This window comes from Podarcis melisellensis (genome assembly GCF_964234715.1).
Source record: "Podarcis melisellensis genome assembly, chromosome: Z".
NCBI lineage: Eukaryota > Metazoa > Chordata > Lepidosauria > Squamata > Lacertidae > Podarcis > Podarcis melisellensis.
Genome location: NC_138547.1, coordinates 41,624,756 through 41,637,353, shown reverse-complemented (window position 1 = coordinate 41,637,353; position 12,598 = coordinate 41,624,756). Strand labels below are relative to the sequence as shown.

The window sequence follows — 12,598 nt, the reverse complement described above, 5'->3', positions numbered from 1 at the left end:
GGGGCAGGGATACTGGCGGCACCCCTCCTTCCTTAAGGGCAAGAATCTATGCAGTGCATCCTTCTGTTCTGTCCTTTCTATGCAGGATTTTAGCACTATACTATTGGCCCTTTGGCTTTTGCCAACCTAGCAGTTTGAAAGCACGTCAAAGTGCAAGTAGATAAATAGGCACTGCTCCGACGGGAAGGTAAACGGCATTTCCGTGTGCTGCTTTGGTTCGCCAGAAGCGGCTTAGTCATGCTGGCCACATGACCCGGAAGCTGTACGCCGGCTCCCTCGGCCAATAAAGCGAGATGAGCACCGCAACCCCAAAGTCGTCTGCGACTGGACCTAATGGTCAGGGTTCCCTTTACCTTTTATTGGCCCTTTGCTGACCAAACTGCTGTTCAATTTAATTTTAATGGAAGATAAAAACTCAAAGCTTTGTGTCACACTTTATAATTTGTTTTGCTATGGGGTTATTGTGTATTCTATGCTTTTAATTTTGGCCTATTGACTGCAATAAATTAATTGACTGACTTACTGAAAACTAAAATGCAGCAGGCAGAAGTGCTGTAAGCCAGGCAAGTGCAGAAAGCTGGGCTCTTAGTATATCCATAGCAGACCTGGCCTATAGAAGCACCTGTCCAAGCACAACAGTTGGTGTTTGTTTGTTCACATTTCCATCCTGTCCTTGCTCCAAGGGACTTAGGTGTCATGGACTGGTTGGGCACAGATGATTAGTGGGATGAAACAGTTGGGGAACCACCAGGGGAAGAAGGCTCAGAGCCGGGGGGTGGGGTGGGACAACAATGAGTGGCCAGAGGTAGAAGAAGAGGTGTTGGAAGCTGAAGAGGTAGCAAGGTTTGGTGAGCTGGGAGAATCTGTGACAGAGAGAACTCCAGAATCTGTGAGAGAGAGAACACCAGAGGCAGAAGCTGAAGCAGAAACGTGGAATGAGGGTAGCCAAGAAGCAGATATGCGTCCAGCTGGTAAAGAGTCATGGTTGTCTCCCCATCCTGCTGCAACAACCTGCCCTTCCCCCAGTCTTCCAGAACCAGGAGAGGCAATAAACGGGAGGAGCAAAGACAGGCAAGCAGGCACAGTCTCCCAACTACTTAAAAAAGGCATGGGGAGTATTATTAGGCCTGATACTGCACCAGGTCCAGTCACATCATGTTTTTGCTAATAAAGAGTTAACTCCAACTTGCACAATGTGATTTACTGCCAGCCTGCTACTGACATTAAGCCAGCATGCACAGTCTCCCTTCTCCCTCCTTTTTTCATCGCAAAAACCCTGCAAGACACATTAAGCAGAGACCTGATGACTGGTGCATTAAGCTTCATGACTGAAAGAGAATCTGAACCTGCATTTCCCTGTTCCTACTCCAGTACAGTGGCTGCTACACCACAATGGCTCTCTCCAGGTGTATTAGACAGTGCTGTGCTTTCTGTGTGGGCTCAAGGTAGCTCCCTTGGCTAGGTGTCAGCCACGGGAGATTCAGTTCCTGTCTCAGCCTTGGAATCCCTGCCGCTAAAGACCAAGTAACTAATCACAAGGACATTTTCAGCGGATGTGCAGCTGTTTGTTCTGTCTTGTGGGAGAGTCAGCACAGGTCTAGGTGGAAACACATTACTGCCAAATATGAACTGTTCACATTTCTGCTTTTTCAGCTGATTTGAAGACTAAATGTGCAGATAGTGAACCAGTCATCTGAGCACTACACTATGCTCCTAACCAGTGCTTTTTGTTCTGGGGGGATGTGGGCATACACATACCCCTAAACATTTTGTGAATCTAAGTTTGACCTCATTGAGGGGCAGCATTTCAATATGAGTAGGAAAATGAGAGTACCCCCAAACATTTCTTTAGAAAAAAAAGCACTGGTGTCGCCACCTGCAGTGACGGTTGCATCGGGGAGGGCTGTCCGCGGGCCGGCCTGCTGACTGGTGCTCAGGTGGAGCAGACACACCCCCTTCCCCACGTCTGTCTGGCATTCCGGCGCCCTCTGTAGCGACCCAATCTAGGCACGGTGCCTGCTCCCAGGCGGCGCCGCATCCAGCCCTGTCTGCACGCGGCCGTGCCGTGCCAAAAGCTTCCCCTTGCCCGCCACCGCCCGGCATCGGGGTGGGGTCCAGGGGCCCACCAAGCCGGAGATGATGGCACGGCTGCCGTGCGCCCACTGTGCCCTCAGCGTCTGCATCCTCCCAGTGCCCACCTGTCTCTGTGTGTGCATCCTTCTCTCACTCCCCCAGCTGCGTTTTGTTGTCATTCTCCCAGCTAGCCATCCCAGCATGTCACGGGCCTCCTTGGCCACTCCCCGCGCAGGGAACCGGAGCGGCTCCGCTCTCACCCGCCCACCAGCCCGCGGGGTCCCGGCCCCGGGGCACAGCACGGCCAAGCTGACCACCATGACCCATCCCCCATGAGCGAGGGTCCAGGGCGGCTAGCTGGTTGATCCTGCCAGTAGCATATGCTTGTCTCAAAGATTAAGCCATGCATCTCTAAGTACACACGGGCGTTATAGTGAAACTGCGAATGGCTCACTAAATCAATTATGGTTCCTTTGGTCGCTCCCACCATTCCTTGAATAACTGTGGTAATTCTAGAGCTAATGCACAAAAGGGGGGGGGAGAAAAAAAGGGGGGAAAGCACTGGTCCTAACTAGTAAGTGTTTCAATGTGTTTTGCTGGGGAGCCTTTTTCCACCAATTGTTCAGATATTTCCAAGCTTTTGTGCGTGGGATTTAGGAGCTTGCCTTTAGAAAAATGAGGAAGCTACTGGAAATTTGCTTTTTAAAAAGTACCCACGTTCTCTTACTCCTAGGGAAACCCACTTTTCAGGATGACCACTGAGCGAGAAGTAAGTGCTAAAGTGTTAAGGACAGTAGTAGGTTGATCCTCTCGGGATAGAAGGGCACATCTCTTTCCCAAGTTGCAATGCACCAACTGCTGGTGGGGAAAGCAACACGCTGCTGTTTATTTTTTAAAGATCAAACCATTCTGCATTTGCAAACAAATGGACTACTTACAGGGATTGATAGTTTTCAGGCCCTGTGTATCATTCCCTTGACGATGTGCATGCTATGCTTTCGCGGTATCATTTGTGCATTCAGATTATTAAAAAGGGACAAGGACTGGATGAATAGTTTCTTTTTGAAATGCTTAGAGACTTTTACACACAGTCATGTGAAAAGAAAAGAAAGCCTGTAGGTCCAATGAGATTAGAAGTTCTCTGGTGCACATCTGGCTTGCCAACTTCCTTTCTTTCCGGGTCTCTTTCTTCCCATTCTCCCCAGGGTGCTCCCAGATTCCTCTGGGATGGCATGAAAAATAACGCTTCTACAAAGCTCCAGTGACAGGAGGGCGGAGGCACAGGTATTCCCGGTAAACAGGAGGACTTGAAATGCAGCTGATCAAAAGAAAAATATAATAAAGCTGCATTCACATCATAAGATAAATATTCAGAGAAGTGCTGGAATGTGGAGAGAAGCAAAGGGAGATGAAGTAGGGAAAGTTCTTTCCACAGTCGAAGTTTAGGGCACCTCTGCCCTTTTCTAAAATATGTCCTTTTTACAAAAAAGAAAGAAAGCAAAATAACGGAGATCTTCTAATCCAAAACACATGAGGCACTTTAAAGAAAGTGCTGTCTCACTATTAGCCACCTTGGGTACCTTAACCTAGAAAGGCAGAATAGAAATAATAAATGGATGGATGTCCTCCTAGTGAGATGGGCTGTTTAAAATAGTTGTTTGCAAGCATTTTTCCAGAGGGCCCACCAGTTGGGTGTTGTCTTCACTCAGGACAATGATCCAATCAAGACTTCCCTGTTTGGGATGACCTATGGTGCTCAGTGATAAAGCCAGGATGGGTGAACAAACTCTTACCTCTATCTACAGTTGTACCTTGGTTCTCGAACAGAATCTGTTCCAGAAGTCTGTTCGACTCCCGAAAATGTTCGAAAACCAAGGCACGGCTTCCGATTGGCTACAGGAGCTTCCTGCACTCAATCAGAAGCCATGGAAGCCGCAACGGACATTCAGCTTCCAAAAAAACCATTTGCAAACTGGAACACTCACTTCCAGGGTTGTGGCGTTCGGGAGCCAAATGTTCAAGTCGCAAGGCCTTCCAGAACCAAGGTACAGCTGTACTGAGTTTTGCTTGGCTATATACCTTTCTGGATGGAAAGTCATAAACTATATATATACCAGTCATTATTATAGCTGTTTATATTCCCAAACCTGCTAGAAATACTTTGTGTATACCAATTCCAGATGCTCCAAGTGTCCCTATTTTCCAGGGATAGTCCCAGATTTATAGTAGCCATCCCGGTTTCTGATTTGATCCCAGAACGTCGCACTCTTCCTTAGGTTGTCCCCATTTTCCTCGGAGAAGTATTTGAGGGTATGGAATTAGGCAACACCCGAGCCAAGGAAATAAGTAAGTATAGAACCTTTAGAAGACATCTGAAGGCAGCCCTTTATACGGAAAGTTTTTTTTAAAAATGTTTTAATGTTTTATTATGTTTTTATATCTGTTGGAAGCCATCCAGAGTGGCTGGGGCAACCCAGTCAGATGTGTGGGGCATAAATGTTGTTGTTGTTGTTGTTGTTGTTGTTGTTGTTGTTGTTGTTGTTGTTACTGAATAGGATGTCCCTGTTTTCATCAGAGAAATGTTGGAGGGTATGCAATTCTTTTTGGGGGGGGAGAGAGGGGTGTACAAAAATCTTTCTACCTCCCGCCTGCTGTTGTTGAAAGTGAAGAGTGAAGAAGGGGAGGAGACCACACAGGAAGAATTCTGGGGATTTGATTTTATAATTCCCAGTGCAACTGAACTCTGGGTCAGAGGAAGCATGTGGGGCAAACCCAGTCAGTATTGCAAAAATCCCCCACTCACTCTCTTCCTTGCAAAGCTCTGAACTCTTGAAATCCATGGGGATATGGTGCTTCCTACACTTGGGTCCTTAACCCAACAGTGAGCCTGTTCTGCCCTCCTGATTAGACCCCGGGGTTTAAGGAGCTCTCTGATACGCTTCTATAAAGCAGCCATGTCTGTGGCAAAGCGCAGCAGCAGCAGCCCTTGCTTTGTCACACTTAACAATGCTTCACTCAATAAAACAGTTTGACACCGCAGGTGAAAGATTCTGAAACGTTTTAATTAACTAGCTGGAGCACCTTTTGATTTTATCTTCCTGGGGGTGGCAGAAACCCCCAGAAGCTCAGTTCTTTGACTGCTGATGAATAAAATCCCTAAATATGCCTGGAACAGGTTTGCGCTTAGAGGAGACATACTGAAATCTACAGGAGAGTTTGCATCGAGGTAGAGGAAGCGATGGCTTGCCCATCTAGAAATTTCCATCAGCAAGATTTTTTTATCCCAAAAGCAAAGCAAAACAGCAGTTTAGGGCTCAGCTGTGTAGGCTCCTGCAAATATATTATGCGGTACATTCGTTCTCTCCATTTATGCTTATAAAATCAATTAATTAGGGCATACATCCCCAATGTCCTTGAGCCAGGCAGTGGTTTTTTGATGGACCTGTGACATTAGGCTCCTGAAAACAAGGGAAAACAGGCGGGGGGAGGGGAAACAATTCGAAGATGAGAGCAGCTTGCCTGTGCAGTTTCAAATGAGATGCTATTTTTATTTTTTGAAATGGTTCATTTTTTTAAAAAAAGTTATATAAGAGCATGCATTTCCATGGGCTGACATCGCACAGATGTAATAAGGGTTGTGAGTCATCATCAAAGAACCTCGCTTCCATACAATGAAATAATTATTCAACTGTTCCTGGCCTTTTAATTTAACTGAACCCAGTGGGTCATGGTGTCCCTGTACAAGATCTCCAGGGGACAGGAACAAGCAGAACAAGTGCAGAAACTTCCAGAAAACTAAAGGGAAAGGGACAAGAGGGGAGGAGGCTGTCCATTGTCTCCTCTCATCCCAGTTCCTTCACAGCCAGGTAGCAGCCAAGGGTGAGAAAAGGAAAAGGCGTAAGAGTGAGGAACAGAGGAGCAATTAAACTCCTTATCAAGTCTCTACTTAAAGTCTCCACTAGTTGTGAGGAAACCCCTGCCAATGACTACAATGGGGGCCACCAAACTACCGGTAGCTAAGAAAAACTTTTAGATTGCTACTTTAAGCTTACTTAAGTAAATCTCAATGAACTCTGTAGAACTCGCTGAACATGCTTCAGAAATGGCGAGGCACCTAAAGCTCTCCCATCACTTTCTAGAGATGTGTGGCTATTGGATTCTTTTGCCCCATCTTTTTGTGCCTGCCAAACAGCTGTGTCATGCTTATGATAATATTTTATAGTCATACCTCGGGTTAAATATGCTTCAGGTTGAGTGCTTTCGGGTTGCGCTCCGCGGTGACCCGGAAGTAACGGAACATGTTACTTTCAGGTTTTGCCGCTTGTGCATGCGCAGACAATCCAAATGACGTCACGCGCATGCACAGAAGTGGCGAACTGTGACCCACGCATGCACAGACATGGGTTGCATTTGCTTCAGGATGCATACAGGGATCCGTTCCGGATCCCGTTCGTATCCAGAGGTACCACTGTATTCTCTTGTTAATTATGCCGTTTTAAATGTGCATTTTATATTTGACTTCACTTAGCAATGGGTTGTTGTTTTTTGGAAATGTTTAAGATTTTATTTTATTTTTCTTATCTTTGTTTGTGTTAAATATGTATTCTGTAGTTGGCCTCCTTTGTAATGTTTTACTTGTTTTATTGATGTTTTAATATGCTGTATTAAAATATAAAGAGCTATAGAAATGAAATAAATATAATAAAACAATAATAAGTGTACAGTGGTACCTCAGGATAAGTACTTAATTCGTTCCGGAGGTCTGTTCTTAACCTGAAACTGTTCTTAACCTGAAGACCACTTTAGCTAATGGAGTCTCCTGCTGCCGCCGCACCACCAGAGCACAATTTCTGTTCTCATCCTGAAGCAAAGTTCTTAACCCGAGGTACTATTTCTGGGTTAGCGGAGTCTGTAACCTGAAGCGCATGGAACCCAAGGTACCACTGTACCTGCTTTCTGAACATTCCTGTGACATGACACAGCTGCTGTGTAACTGTTAAGTTTAATGTGGTTGAAAGGTATATCTGTGCTCCCTTACAAAGCTGCAGTTCTATATGCATTTATCCTGTTGAACTTGGTGGTACTTACTTTTGAGTAATATTGTACTGTCAGTGTTGGGTTTCTGGGCTGCACTATATAGCTGTGGCTTCTTCGTCCTCTTTTCCTAGATACATGAAAGGCTGTGAAGTATGCTTTCTAAACTTGGCTGTCTTTTCTCTTGGAGAACTTAGAAATGCAAGCGTTATTGCTTTCCTCCAAACAGCGTGCTTTCTTGAATGTAAACTAGCATATTTAATCAGTGAGGGATCATGCTATTAATTTCTCTCTTTTCAGGTTATAAGAAACTAGGCATTCATATTGGGGGAATACTCGAATCAGGAATTCCCTAATGGGTAATTCCGCCTTAAATAAATAACAAAAACATCAAAGCAGAGTAGTGCAATTGTAAGATTTGCCATTTGCTCTGCAGAAGTGATTACATGAATCATAAGAAGAGATTTTGCATGTTATTCAGGTACAGGTCCGTGGGCAGAATTCTCAGGTGCCTTCCACTCAGTTTGCATCAGCCTTTCAAAAAGGAAGGCAAATAGTTTTAATAGCCCACCAAAACAATATTATCACTGGAATATTATATTATACTGGAGGTTTTTCACTTTTAGAAGTCATGTCGCGGCTGTGAAATGTCTAGGTTTCTAGGACCTCCAAGTCTCATTTTTTTCCAGGGACAGTCCTGGATTTACAGAAGCCATCTGATTTGATCCTGAAATGTCCCCCATATTTACACTAGAGAAATGCTGGAGGGTATGGCAGGGCACCCCAATTTTCATCAGAAATGTTGGGATGTCCCTATTTTCATCGGAGAAATGATGGAGGGTATGGGTTTCCTCTGGCCTTGGCCCTCGCACCTTAATTCCAGCCTTTCCCCAAACCCATAAGGAGTTTTTGTTCTTTCTATGTCTTTGCTGTCACATCTGACTGCCCAGTTAAGCTCTGTGAGGGTCAGTTCACACTTGCAGATTGTGTGAACTGTCTCAGTTGAGCAGCTTAGTTTAATGGGGCAATAGGAAGTTTTGCCTGTACCTAGATGGTTGTTGCTTCACACAAGCATGCCATTAATAGTCATCATGCAGTGAATATGCACGTGTGAACTAGTCCTTGAATGCCTTTCTGTAGACTTAGGCTCATGCAGGTGGGAATGGCTGAGAAAGCAAAACAGGAACAAATCTGGGCTTCCATGGTCACCAAGTGGGGCACTGCTTAAATGTCTTACCCCCTGATAAATTATGCAAAATAAACAGACATGCAGGTGTGCCTAGATTGTGCACTTCATTCAGAATCCAGGTTGCATTGTTTGGGTTGTGCTGGTGCTTGTGTGAATCCAAGCACTGTCTGTCATGAGCCAAGAGTCCAGAGGCAACCAAGACTCACAGCCTGCTGCTGGAGACTGGGAATCTGAGATGGAGAGGAGCCCCAGAACAACCTCCCAAACCACCAAGGGCTCTGGGGCCAGAACCAGCTCCCTCATCGGTGCCTTCACCTGAGCAACCAAACACCCCACCTCAGTGGGTCAGCAGCAAAAGGAGCACAACAGATGAGAGGCTATGAAGAAGAGAAGGAGTGCCTGCCCTCAGGCCAAAAGGCTGGCCCTTTAGGAATCTAAAGTTATCCAGAAGTTATTTTCACTCAAAGAATTCTGGGAACTGTAGTTTATTAAGCCTGCTGGGAATTGCAGCTCTTGAGGGGGGGAGGGTAAACTACAGTTCTGAAGTTTCCTTGGGGGAAGCCATGTGCCTTTAATGTACACTGTCTCTGTCTGCTCCCAAACTCTGTGGGAGCAATTTGCTCTCTCAGAGCTATCTGTGGACTGACTCAACTACATTAGTAAAGAAAAAGTGTTTCAAATGCGTTATAACACTGTGACACCAGATGGTGCTGTGGAGTCCCGTCTTTTGGCAACACGATTTCCCATTTTGAGGTTTACAATGTGTTTTCCTAAAACATTTTTTTTACGTGTCTAGATCCAGTCTTAGGCCCTGTTGCTCCTGCCTTGCCATGGCACATGAGATACATGGCACAGGATACTGCCCTGCTCTTCCTGTTAGGCACTATTGCCCTCAACCTGAAGGCCATCAGAATTGGTCCAAAACAAGAGAGGCCTTTCTGTCGTATGTCATCCATAGGTCAGTAGTCTGCTCACTTTACCACAAATCTAATCACTGTATACAACTATGAATAAATCAACAAGATCTCTACAAAAATCTGGAAATATGTAGGTGCTGTGTGGGAATCTAACCATCCAGGACACAGCTGTAATTGCACTCTCTGATTTATAAAATATGTATCAACATTAGAGAGAACTGTAACATGATCTGTAGCAATTTTTCTACATCACAAAAATGCTTCCACTTTTGTCTTTTTTCTTCTTCTTCAAGGATCTGCTTTCTCATTCTGTTGCATATCTTCCTGAGCCTCCCCCTGGAAATATTGAAATCAACAGTTAAAATGGAAATATGCTAAAGACGCATAGTTTTGTCTTTATTTGCCTTGGCTAGGGGCAAAGTGTTAGTACATTATGTGGCTGAGATGCAACAGAGCAGACAACAGCAAAGAAAGGAACATTAGATGTTTATGTATAGATGCAAATCACATTGCTAACAGAGAGCCCAATGCAGAATAATTCTGGAGGGTTTAGCATAGCTGTTCATCATGATGTTGCATAACTGTTGGACAAGTCTTTCTTGTGCTGCTCAAGCTGAGCAAAGCAAAGCCAAAAGGCTTCATGGTGAAGAACTGGTGCTTGGGACTGGTGCGTCCAGATTCTGGTCACTTTTGTCCTTCTCCCCATAACATGGGACCTGCATGCTTGCACAGTGTTTACTGTACTGCAGATAGTGCACTGCTGTATGGCTGTAGCGTGGGACACATGGCACTGGGCACAAATTTCTGAGAGGGTGCAACCAGGCACCTCCATAACAGGCTCCCTAATTGACGTCAGAGCTGAAGGGAGGCAAGCCATGCCTCGGCCAGGCCTTCGGGGCTGGCGCAGTGCCTCTTTCTCATGGCCAGTGAAGGGACACCCATGCGCACCCCTGGGTCAGCTGAGAGGGATGGAGGGAAGGCAGGAAAGTACTGCCAGAGCTGTGTGCATTGCCCAGAGAGCTTCGATGCAAGGATTAGAGAGTGAGACAATACAGTGGAGCTCTGGAAATTCGTGTTTCTCTGCCTTATCTCTGCTCCCAGGTTGGGACTAGTTTGCAAGGAGAGGCACCCTGGCAGGGGAAGGGACTGACCGCTGCCCAGTCCACCAGGGGACGCAACATCTGCCCTACCCCAGGCACTGGCAACCCATGCTATGCCCCTGGGAGGCCCTGCTCCTGTGTGCGGTCCACAAATGTAGGCTGCTATCCCGCAGTCCTTTCCAGCCCCTCCAGGAACAGTCCAGCAGTTTATAAGATACAGCAGTCCCAGGGCTCCCAATACATAGGGCCATCTCCATTTAACATTGGTTACCAGCTGAAGCTGTGGCTACCAGAACAAACTGCCCTGCCAATGAAAGCCAATTAAATGGCCTATCAGGAGGTAGAACAGACCAAGGAAGGCAGAAAAACCTAACAGTTGTCAACTCTGGGGTGGGGGGGGAGAGTGTGAGTGAGCAGTGGGATTTGGCAGCAGTTCACGTGAAAGGGTGGTGTTGGTTCATTGGCAACCTCTGCCACTATCACTCATTCCACTGCCCAGCCAACCCTCCATCAAACTTAGCTACTGAATGGGAGAGAGCCAGTGTGGTGTAGTAGTTAAGAGCGGTAGTATCGTAATCTGGGGAACTAGGTTCGCGTCTCCGCTCCTCCACATGCCGCTGCTGGGTGACCTTGAGCCAGTCACACTTCTCTGAAGTCTCTCAGCCCCACTCACCTTACAGAGTGTTTGTTGTGGGGGAGGAAGGGAAAGGAGAATGTTAGCCGCTTTGAGACTCCTTAAAGGGAGCGAAAGGCGGGATATCAAATCCAAACTGCTGCTGCTGCTGCTCCTCCTCCTCTTCTTCTTCTTCTTCTTCTTCTTCTTCTTCTTCTTCTTCTTCTTCTTCTTCTTCTTCTGCTTCCTGTCGTTAATTTCTTCCAGCAACAAAATGTTTGTGCTTATCTTGAGATGGATGGATTGCACAGGCAATTTTAACTCAAAATTGTCAACTTGTGCAGAGGGAGAGCAGTCAGTCCAGCGATTCCTTCAGCACCACCAAAGGAAAAAATAAGGAAGCAGCCAGGGCCACTCAACAACTTTTGGCTCCTCCTCTTGAACTGCTCCCATTCTAGCTGTTCATTATAAGTGTCTGAGTTTGGTCTTTCTCCCCGCATCCCTCTCCAGCCCCTTCCTTTGTGTGTCTGTCTTTTTTCTTTTTTACTGCGAGCTGAAGTGCAAGGAATGTCTTATCCTTGATCTCTGTAAGCCTCTGCGGGAGCCTTTTTCCAGCTGAACAGCAGGGTAAAAACTACTCACGTAAATGAATAGCCTTTCAATAAGCTTGGTGACAGTTGACTTCCAGTGTCAGTGAGTTCCATAGATCAGTTCTATGAACAAAATAAACCATTCATTCTTTGGCTGAATCTGCTTGCACCATGTGAAGTGATGCTGAATTTACAAAACCTACACAGCAGGTTTCCATACTGTAAGCCCAGGATCCCTCCTGAACAGCGCCAAATGTGTCCTCCTCTAGCTTTGCCTGTTCTCACTTTGCTTCCTGCAACACTGTCCAGATCATTGCTCTCCCTAAGGCATTTAGCAGATATTTCCTCTCTCGGAGCGCACACTTGTGGGAGATTAGCAGGGAGGAGTTATAATAGGTTTCCCTTCCTTCCCCACCACCCTTCCTTATTCCTCTATGTGGCTCCACCCAAGAGGGGGTGTTGGCATAGGACCAACTTCACCAACTTCAAAGAGTTCCCTTCTGCCAGTTGCTTTTACTCTCTTTGGGGAGGGGGGAGATATTGCAAATCATTGATTATTCCAAGAAGTCTTAGCCCCAGAGAAAGAAATAAAGAAAATAAATAATAAGCCAGAACAAATAGTGTAGTAAAATGCTTGCCTATCCAGTAGCAGGAATTCAGCAAAATGACCATTTATTTATTTATGCATTCGTTTATTTTTAAATGTTTGTAATCTGTCTTTGCTCCAACCCTGGCTACAGATTGGCTTACGATAGAATTGCTTTAGATAATCTATAAAGCCATTAAACAACATACCATCGAGAAATCAGAAGGCAATTAAAAGCAGCAAGTTATTTTGTTATTGCCTTCTCTCTCTCCCCCCCCCCTGCCCCCAGAAAAAAAGATAACAAGGAAAATGGGGGAGATGGCACAAAAGGGAAGGAATCCATACTTAGAAGGAATTGTGTCAGAAAATGATATCATGCTGATATATTTTGGTTCCAAACTTAAGATTATCTCACAGACCTTCAAAGATGCTATATTGGATCTTCATTCTCACCCAGAGAATTCTGAAATCAATCAGTCTATTCATGCCTTCACAT

General features: G+C 45.7%; 1 long non-coding RNA gene across 1 annotated transcript; it reads right to left on the bottom strand.

The window, feature by feature from the left end:
• Nucleotides 1-8,765: 8,765 nt before the first annotated feature.
• LOC309361348 lies at nt 8,766-11,636 on the bottom strand. The gene is made up of 2 exons (XR_014164441.1): nt 11,569-11,636; nt 8,766-9,549 (listed from the first exon to the last, which is right to left on the bottom strand). It is a non-coding gene; the product is annotated as an uncharacterized lncRNA (long non-coding RNA).
• Nucleotides 11,637-12,598: the final 962 nt, after the last annotated feature.